Source organism: Hyaena hyaena, unplaced genomic scaffold (assembly GCF_003009895.1).
Source record: "Hyaena hyaena isolate Hyena2069 unplaced genomic scaffold, ASM300989v1 scaffold_29, whole genome shotgun sequence".
In the NCBI taxonomy this organism is placed as follows: domain Eukaryota; kingdom Metazoa; phylum Chordata; class Mammalia; order Carnivora; family Hyaenidae; genus Hyaena; species Hyaena hyaena.
The window spans coordinates 2,758,319-2,766,679 of NW_024080661.1; the positions used below are offsets into that span (position 1 = coordinate 2,758,319).

At 45.2% G+C, this 8,361-nt stretch overlaps 1 pseudogene; it reads left to right on the forward strand.

Moving 5' to 3' along the window:
• The first annotated feature begins 6,682 nt into the window (after nucleotides 1-6,682).
• On the forward strand, nucleotides 6,683-7,105 carry LOC120229052 (annotated as a pseudogene).
• The last annotated feature ends 1,256 nt before the right edge of the window (nucleotides 7,106-8,361 follow it).

Below are 8,361 nucleotides of genomic sequence, written 5' to 3' on the forward strand. Positions count from 1 at the left end.
CAAGTTTTCTCGGGGATTAGAAGCATAAGAAAGCAGTGCACAGATTTTGAAAAGCCCACTTCCTCTACCGGAGGCTCATGACAAGTCATTTGGGCACCTCTGGTTTATTTCTCCAGCTCTGTGGTCCCTGAGCTCTCCCTGTCCCCTCACGTGAGCCAGGGTCAGAGTTCAGGTTCCTGTGGACCCCTCCAAGCATCCTCAATCTACAGTTGTCTTATTTTCTGCTTCATCTTTCGTCCCACTGGTCTTTGAATTGCAGCTGCTTTCCAGGAATAGAGTAGACTTTGTTCTTGCAGGAAGAGTATAAGAAAATGGGGCTGATTGGGGCTCCTGAATGACTCAGTCAGTTTCAGCTCAGGTCATGATCTCATGGTTCTTGGGTGTGAGCCCCGCGTTGGGCTCTGTGCTGACAGAACCCTCTGCTCCTCCCTCACTCATGCTCTGTCTCTGTCTCTCTCTCTCTCTCTCAAAAATCAATAAACACTAAAAAAAAGAGAAAAGAAAATGAAGCTGATTCTCTTTTAGGGGGTTGTTTTGAGTAGAAATGGATGGAGCATTTCTTAATAAAATTATTATCAGAAGACGACTCTGAGATCCAGATCCAAACTTCAAACAAAGCAGAAGCAGTGGAATCTTCTACTGTCTTTTAAGATGGAGAGTGTCTTCCACATTTGGTACTATAGCCTAAACATAGTGGGATGGATAAGAAAATGGACCGCTGAGGAACATGCAGTGCAAAGAAGTAATTCCTCAAGATGAGAGATTAAACTTTTATGATAAAGATCCCCAAATGCAACATCTCAACAAGATAGAAGTTCATGTTTTTTCTCACAGAACAGCCTGAGCTCCAGGATGGCAGAGGATTCTCCTGCATGTTGTCATTTGGGGACCCAGGTTCCTTCTGCCTTGTTTTTCCACCACCCACCCACCCCCACCCCCGATGGTGGCTTTTGTGTGCCTGGTCCAAGCTGCATGGAGGGTACATTCGTATTCTGGGGTTTAGGAAGGATTAAAAGTATAGACGAGGCACACTCATTTCTTAAGGATCCAGCTGATCATCGGCCCACATCACTCTTGCTTTCATTCCACTACCAAGAACTTAGTCATATAGCCATCCTAACTGCAAGGTTAGGCTGGGAAATAGATACATATGAGCAGCCATATGTGCAACAGTTCAATTATTACAGAAGAAAGAAAGAATGGATTTTTGGATAGTGTCACCACATAAACCTGGATGTACCCCAAACACCACCAAATAGAAAGGATCTTTGTTTATTATAAGCTATTAGGTCAGAGAGTTTTTATTAAAGCAGGAAATAAGAAAATGCAATTTATAGAAGACATAAAAACCACAGGGTCCTTTCAAGCAATGGAGCACGTCCCAGGGGCTTGAGAAGAGATGTATTTCATTTGTTCTTCCTAAAGGGGGGATTGGGAGCAGTCAGCAGCAGACAGAAGTGACTGATGCCCAGAATGTGGCTCATAAAATGCTTTATATTTAAATATGCTTGAATATGATTTACATCTTACAAGGATAATTTATACACATTATCTGATTGAATGCTGAAAACATTCCTGATTCAGGAAAGCGAGGCTCAGAAAGGTGAAGGATCTTGCACGAAATCACATAATCCATAAACTGCAACGGCAAGATCAGAACCCAAGTCTTTAAGCACAAGTCCATTGCCTTTTATACAACAAAATGCTCTCTATTCATTTTACATCCCAGGAGGGTGAGTAGTTGGACATCCTGTGGCGAAATCAGGGGTTTACTTTTTTTTATGTTTTTGTTTTTTGTTTTTTTTTTTGAGAGAGAGAGAGAGCATGAGTTGGGGAGGAGCAGAGAGAGAGAGGAACACAGAATCTGAAGGAGGATCCAGGCTCTGAGCTGTCAGCACAGAGCCCTACGTGGGGCTCGAACTCACGAACCATGAGATCATGACCTGAGCCAAAGATGGATGCTCAACCGACTGAGCCATCCAGGCACTCAGGGCTTTAGTTTCTAAGGAGACTTTACTTTTTCAGTCTCCATGTGATTTAGATTCCATTTTTAAGATATCAAGAGTCATCTGAACAATAATAATACTAATTACTACTTGCTGACCGCCTACTATGTGCCAGGCTCTGAGCTGAGCACATGACATATATATATCTTCCCTACCCCTCGTAGTGACCGGGCAAGGTAGACATTGTTATCTTGTTAGCACTGTCTTGTAGAGGAGGAAGCTGAGAGGCTGGGTAACTTTCTCCAAACACACAGCGAATAAGTGGTTGAAGCAGGATGTGAATCCAAGTCGATCCATATCTTTTCTCTCTGTACCACTTTAAAAAATGAAGGGCATTTACGCTTGCTTAGGCCTCAGGAAAGCACACAGGCAGTACTTGGTAATTTCAAGCCTGAGGCAGACCAGATTCCTTAAGCTTATCCCAAACTCCTGACACACACACACACATACACACACACACACACACACACACACACACACACCCCAGCCCTTTGGATATCCTAGGAATTGGATATCCTCAATTAGGTCTTTACTGGCCATAACCCCCAAACGTCCTTGTCCCTTGAGCTCCTAGATACTTATGGTGTCTGAACCAGAAGTAATCAAAGTTCCTCAGGTCCAAAATGTCCCTTTTACAGATGGTGAAACTGAGGCCTAGGAAAATAAAGAAATAACATGCCAGAGGTGTCGAGGCTAATTCTTGATGAAATCAGCACATTCATTTCATTCTCCAGGCTCTGGGCCCATGATGACCCCCTGGACTGAGAACGACCCCCCACCCTCACTGCCACCTGTCAGAGCCTCCTTCAAGTGAGTAAACTGAGGCGTAGAACTCAGCTGGCTCCACACTGTCACAGCTAGAACTGTCCCTTCTCCCCTTCCATTCCCACCCAGCCGGGCCAGCTTGCAGTTTTTCCAAGGCAGGGCCGGCCTGTCCTGAGCTGCAAGATGTATTAATCAATTTGATGAGGATGTTAAAGCTTTCTCTTTGCAACTAATTATGGCCTGATTTATAGGCCTGGCCTTGGTTTGATAGAGCTCTCCTCATGACAGGGATGAATGCAGTACTGGCATGGACCCCTTCATCTCTTCCATTTCTCTCCCTTCCTTCCTCCCTCCCTCCCTCCCCCCTCCCTCCCACATCTCCTGCCTCCTGCCTCTGCTCTTGGTTCCCACAGGAACACCCTAATGACATGTTGACAAGCTGGTGAAGCATCGTTCCCTCTCTGTTGCGTCTGCCTCTGACACCGCCATCCCTCCAGTATTCTCTGACATGGGCAGATGGAGGCCTTGGCAGGCTCCAGCCACCAGGAGGGTGCTGAGCTAGAGGCTCTGTACACCCCTTTTTTCCAGAAACAGAATAATAAAATTACAGCAGGCCGACACAGCGTCTTCCTTCCCAAGCCCTTCGCAAGAGCTTGTTGAAATGGACTTCACCCCCAGTTGATTTGGAGACGATGGAGGGTTTCAGGTAAGTTCCATTCTGGTTATTCTACATATGGGCAGGCTAAGGCAGGGCAATGAACTTGCCTGTGACCCCACACACCACAGAACAACAAACGGGTGAATAATGGGTGTCCTGACTTCCAGCTGCAAAATCTTCCCATGGCTCAGGTCCTTGACTCATCTGCTGTGCCGCTCTTAGGAACCCTTGCCTTCAGGATGGCTTCCTCGCACCTGTGACAATGTGGCGGAAGGGGAGCTCTACCATCTATAACGGTTTCCTAACCTTAGGCATGAAGGCCTTTGTGCCTGCACTATGCAAATGACACATTCAATAAAACGTAAGTAGGCACTCGGCACAGAGTATATGTGCTTGTGCATGCGTACACACGGGCTGTTTCCAGCTGTCTTTATCTTTATGTCACACGAGAGATGAGGAGCACTCCCAAATAATCACCTTTCTTAGGCACGAAGGCTCTTATGAAGTCATTCTCCACAGACTCAGCAGGATTCTACGGGGAGCTCCCCAGTGTGGGGTCTATCCTTGCATTCTGTTCCCCAAGAAATACAGCCACGCCCCAAAAGTGCCAAAGGAAAGACACAAAATTCATTAAATAATATTTCCACAATACATTTGTAGGAAGGAGCTAATCTAAACATAACCAATGTATAAATCCTAACCCTCACCTGAACCTGAACCTGAACCTTGCTCCTGACCCTAAATCTAAACAATTTCCCAACCCTAACTGTAAACTAACCCTAATCTAAACACAAACCCAACTCAAAGTCTAAAATAACCTGATTCCAGACCATAATCTTAACATTAACCCTAAGCCTGATATTAATTCAGTGGTTCTCAACCAAGGGAGATTCCCACCGCCACCACCCCGAGCCCCACACCCAAGGAAGCATTTGACATTGTTTCAAGACATTTTTGGTTCCTACCATGGAGCAGATACTATAAGAATCTAGTGGGTAGAGGCCAGGGTTGCTGCTAAACATCCTAAAAATGACAGAGTGGCCCCCATGATGGAATTTCCAGCTTCAAATGTCTATAGTTCCTGGACTGAGAAACTGCCCTAACCTTAACCTAACCCTAATTCTAAAGTAAACGAATACTGATCCTGGCTTCATTTTTATTTTACTTTAAAAAAAATTTTTAAGTGTTTTTATTTATTTTTGAGAAAGAGAGACAGAGCACAAGCAGGGGAGGGGCAGAGAGAGAGGGAGACACAGAATCCAAAGCAGGCTCCAGGCTCTGAGCTGTCAGCACAGAGCCTAAGGTGGGGCTCAAACTCATGAACCAGGAGATCGTGACCCGAGAAGAAGTTAGACACTTAGTCGACTGAGCCACCTAGGTTCCCCTGTTTTGTTTTTTAATAATATTTTTTATTTATTTTTGAGAGAGAGAAAGAACAAGCGGGGAAGGGGCAGACAGAGGGGGGTACAGAGCATCCCAAGAGGGCTCCGCACTGACAGCAGTGAGCCCCGTGTGGGACTCAAACTCACAAACTATGAGATCATGACGGAGACCAAGTCAGACACTCAACCAAATGAGCCACCCAGGTGCCCCTATTTTTATTTTCTAAAGGCAATCTCTACACCCATCATGGGGCTCGAACTTACAGCTCCGAGATCAAGAGTCACATGCTATCTATTGACTGAGCCAACCAGGCGCCCCTGACCCTAACTTTAAGTATAACTTTAAACCTAATTTCCCACCCCCAACTCTAAACTAAACATATATCCAAACTCAGAATCTAAACCTAACTGAAACCCCAAACCTAACCCTAATCCTCTCCTGGACCCTAATTATAAGTCAAACCCAACCCGAGCTCAACCCTAACAATAACTAGATGGGGGAAAGTTTGCTAGAACAGGAAGGGTGAGCCCAGAGTCTGATTCTACTGCTTTTTCCCTTGGTTTTTCTTCACAATCAACATGAGATTGTTCAGACCTTTCTGGATTATGCAGGTCCTCAATTTCTCCTGACCCAGTATAGCACCACTCATCAGCCCCCTCCCCCCAGATGACAGGGTATTAAAGGAGATGAAATTCAGACTCAGTTTAGCCCTTAGCTGCTCACCAATATATCTCAGAGGACACTGGCGGAGAAGGGTAATTAATTGGGGGGAAATCCTTAAAATGATGCTATTTAAGTGCAATTTTCTTTTTTTCTAATAGTCTTTTAAATTAAGAAGAAATTTGAATCTGCTCCCCTATTTTATCTTTAACGTATCTTAAAGGTCAATAAGTTGGGCAATGTTATCCTCACCTGATAAATAAGACATGAAGGCACAGAGACGTTAAAGGCTTTGCCCAAAACGACACAGCAAGGTAGCAGAAGAGCATCACCAGATAGCTTGATTCATAATCTATTTTCTACTCTTTTACCCTGCTTGTGATCTCGGTTACTATTACTTCCCAATTCCAGACAGTGCAGATATCCACGAATCCTCAGCAGGGGTTTTTTTTTTTTTTTTTTTAATTTGAATTCAGGGCTTGAGAAAAGCAAGCAGAACCAGTCTCAAGAATGGGATGAGAAGAATAAATTCAAATGCCCAAGTGCTCAATCACATACGCTTAGATTTTTTTTTATTGTTAAGTAATCGCAGACCTAATGTGGGGCTCAAATTCACAACCCTTAGATCAAGAGTTGCATGCTCCCCGGACTGAGCCAGCTAGGCATCCCTCAATCACAAACACTTTTAAAAGTTCTAGTCCTTGGGGGCACCTCCTGGCTCAGTCAGTAGCGCATATGACTCTTGATCTCAAGGTCATGAGTTCTAGCCCCACGTTGGGGGTAGAGATTACAACAAAACAAAACAAAAACAAAAATAAAACAAAAACTTCCAGTCTTTGAATAGGGTGGAGTGGAAAGTGGAGAGAAGGTAACTGGGTAGTAAAAGCCCTGGAGCGTGGCACTGGGCGTCAGGTTGAAGGGCTGACAGTAGACAGTTGGAGGAACTAGTCGAGAGCCTCAGGAAGAACCCAATACAGTCCTGATCTTCCTACATCTTATAGAAGGTCAATGCCTCCTCCCAGGACTCTCCCATTCACATGCAACTCGGAGAATTACATTTACAGCCCACGAGCATTACAGAAGCTTGTGACATGGCTGAGTTTACACAGGCGGCACTAAAAGAGAAAGCAGTGTGGTGAGGTAGCCAAGTTGTCCAGAGGGGCCTGAGTGAGCACTTCAAGGACCAAGATTGTCTAAAGCCACTGGGAAAATGGTGGAAAATTCACCCTCACCGTTGCCAGAAAGAGTGGCTTATGGCTTTGTTCTTAAGCTCCCAGTCTGGCTTTATTCTTGAGTCTGGGCTAAACTCCTTGGGCTTTACCTACTGGCCTCAACAATATTGGACAGTGGCCTTGCCTGCCTACCTCCTCATGAGTATAGTAATCGATTATGTACTCCTATTTGGAATAAATACAAGGAGTCCTCTCCACTCAATTCCATTCACACAATCACAAGTAACTATGCTAAAAATCAACAGCAGAAGACATACCATGAAGAGGCCATTCCGGCACTGAGAGATAGTCCTACTAGTGAATTAAACCAAATATTCTTTCTTGCAGCCCAAGACCTTTATGCCAAAATAGAAATTGTATATAGACCAAACCCAAGCACCTATTATAAGCTTTTGACATAATAATTTTGACTATAATTGTTTTGACGATCTCTTATTAATACCCAATATCGAACTGTGAGAAAAAGTAAGTCGAAATTCTCTTAGATTAAGTGCCATTAGTATTATAAATGTTCTCGAATATATAAATGTTATAATATTAAGTGCCATTAATATTATAAAGGTTCTCAGAATAAATAAAATACTGCATGACCATTAAAAAGGGAAAGAAAGAAGGCAGTGAACCATTTAAGGGGAGGGATGAGTGGGAGCCCAGAACACAAAGGGCTAGGGAAGGAGCTAGCTGGAAACTCGTAGGGTTAGTGACACATGAAGCCCTAGAATGTTGGGAAAAAACAGACATCTAGAGATCAAATGTAGAGGAAAGAGCACTGGACCAGGGCCAGAAAAATCTATATTTGAATTTCATCTTCAATGCAGACTTTAGACAAGTCATTTCCCACAATCTCTCCATCTGGAAAATCAGAGGGTTTGGACCAGAACTTAAAGTCCCTCCCGAGGTTGACATTCTAGAATTCCTGACTCCCCCAGTCAAAAGCACCCTGTGCCAAGTCTTTCTCTAGTCCGATCTCCCCTCTGCGTGACTGAACCAGCCCGGCCCTCCCCACTGGGCATTTATTTGCATGTCACGTTGTGTTCTGGTGGGTGGAAGTCTCTGGTTTTGCCTTTATGACATGAGCCTCTGAAAGATGAAAACTGTCTGGAACTCCCAGCTCTTGGAGCCTCCACTATAGTCCTTTGCTGGCCTAAGAGGCTCTGTGAGGTCCCCAGGCAGGGATGTCTGTCCCGTCACGTGGCCTCCTCTGCGTTCCCGAAGCCGCCCCAGCCCTGTCCCCAGGCCCCAGGGCCCAGCTGGCCAAGAGCAGAGGATGTCGGGAACCCTGCACAACTGCACACGAATCCTTCCAGAGTTGAGGCCCCACCACCCCAAGGAGCTGATGTCTCTTGGTGAGGAGCCTGGCTGCGCTGCGCAGATGAAAAGCTGTCTTCGCAGTGGAGTGAATTCCCTCAGACCCAAAGCAGCTGCTCCTCAAAGTCTCCAAAAACACAAAATCCTCATGAATAAATATTAGGGGACGAAATGAGGTTTCCCAAGAACAAAAGCAGAGTTGAAGAAGTTACTGAAAGAAGCTGGGATCTTTCATCTCACAAAATATGTCGCCTATGTGTCGCCCCAGACCCTCCTTGCCAACCCGCCCCCCCGCCCCGCGTTCCACTGATCCGGGGCCACATCCTGCTTCACCCTCACATGGCGACAG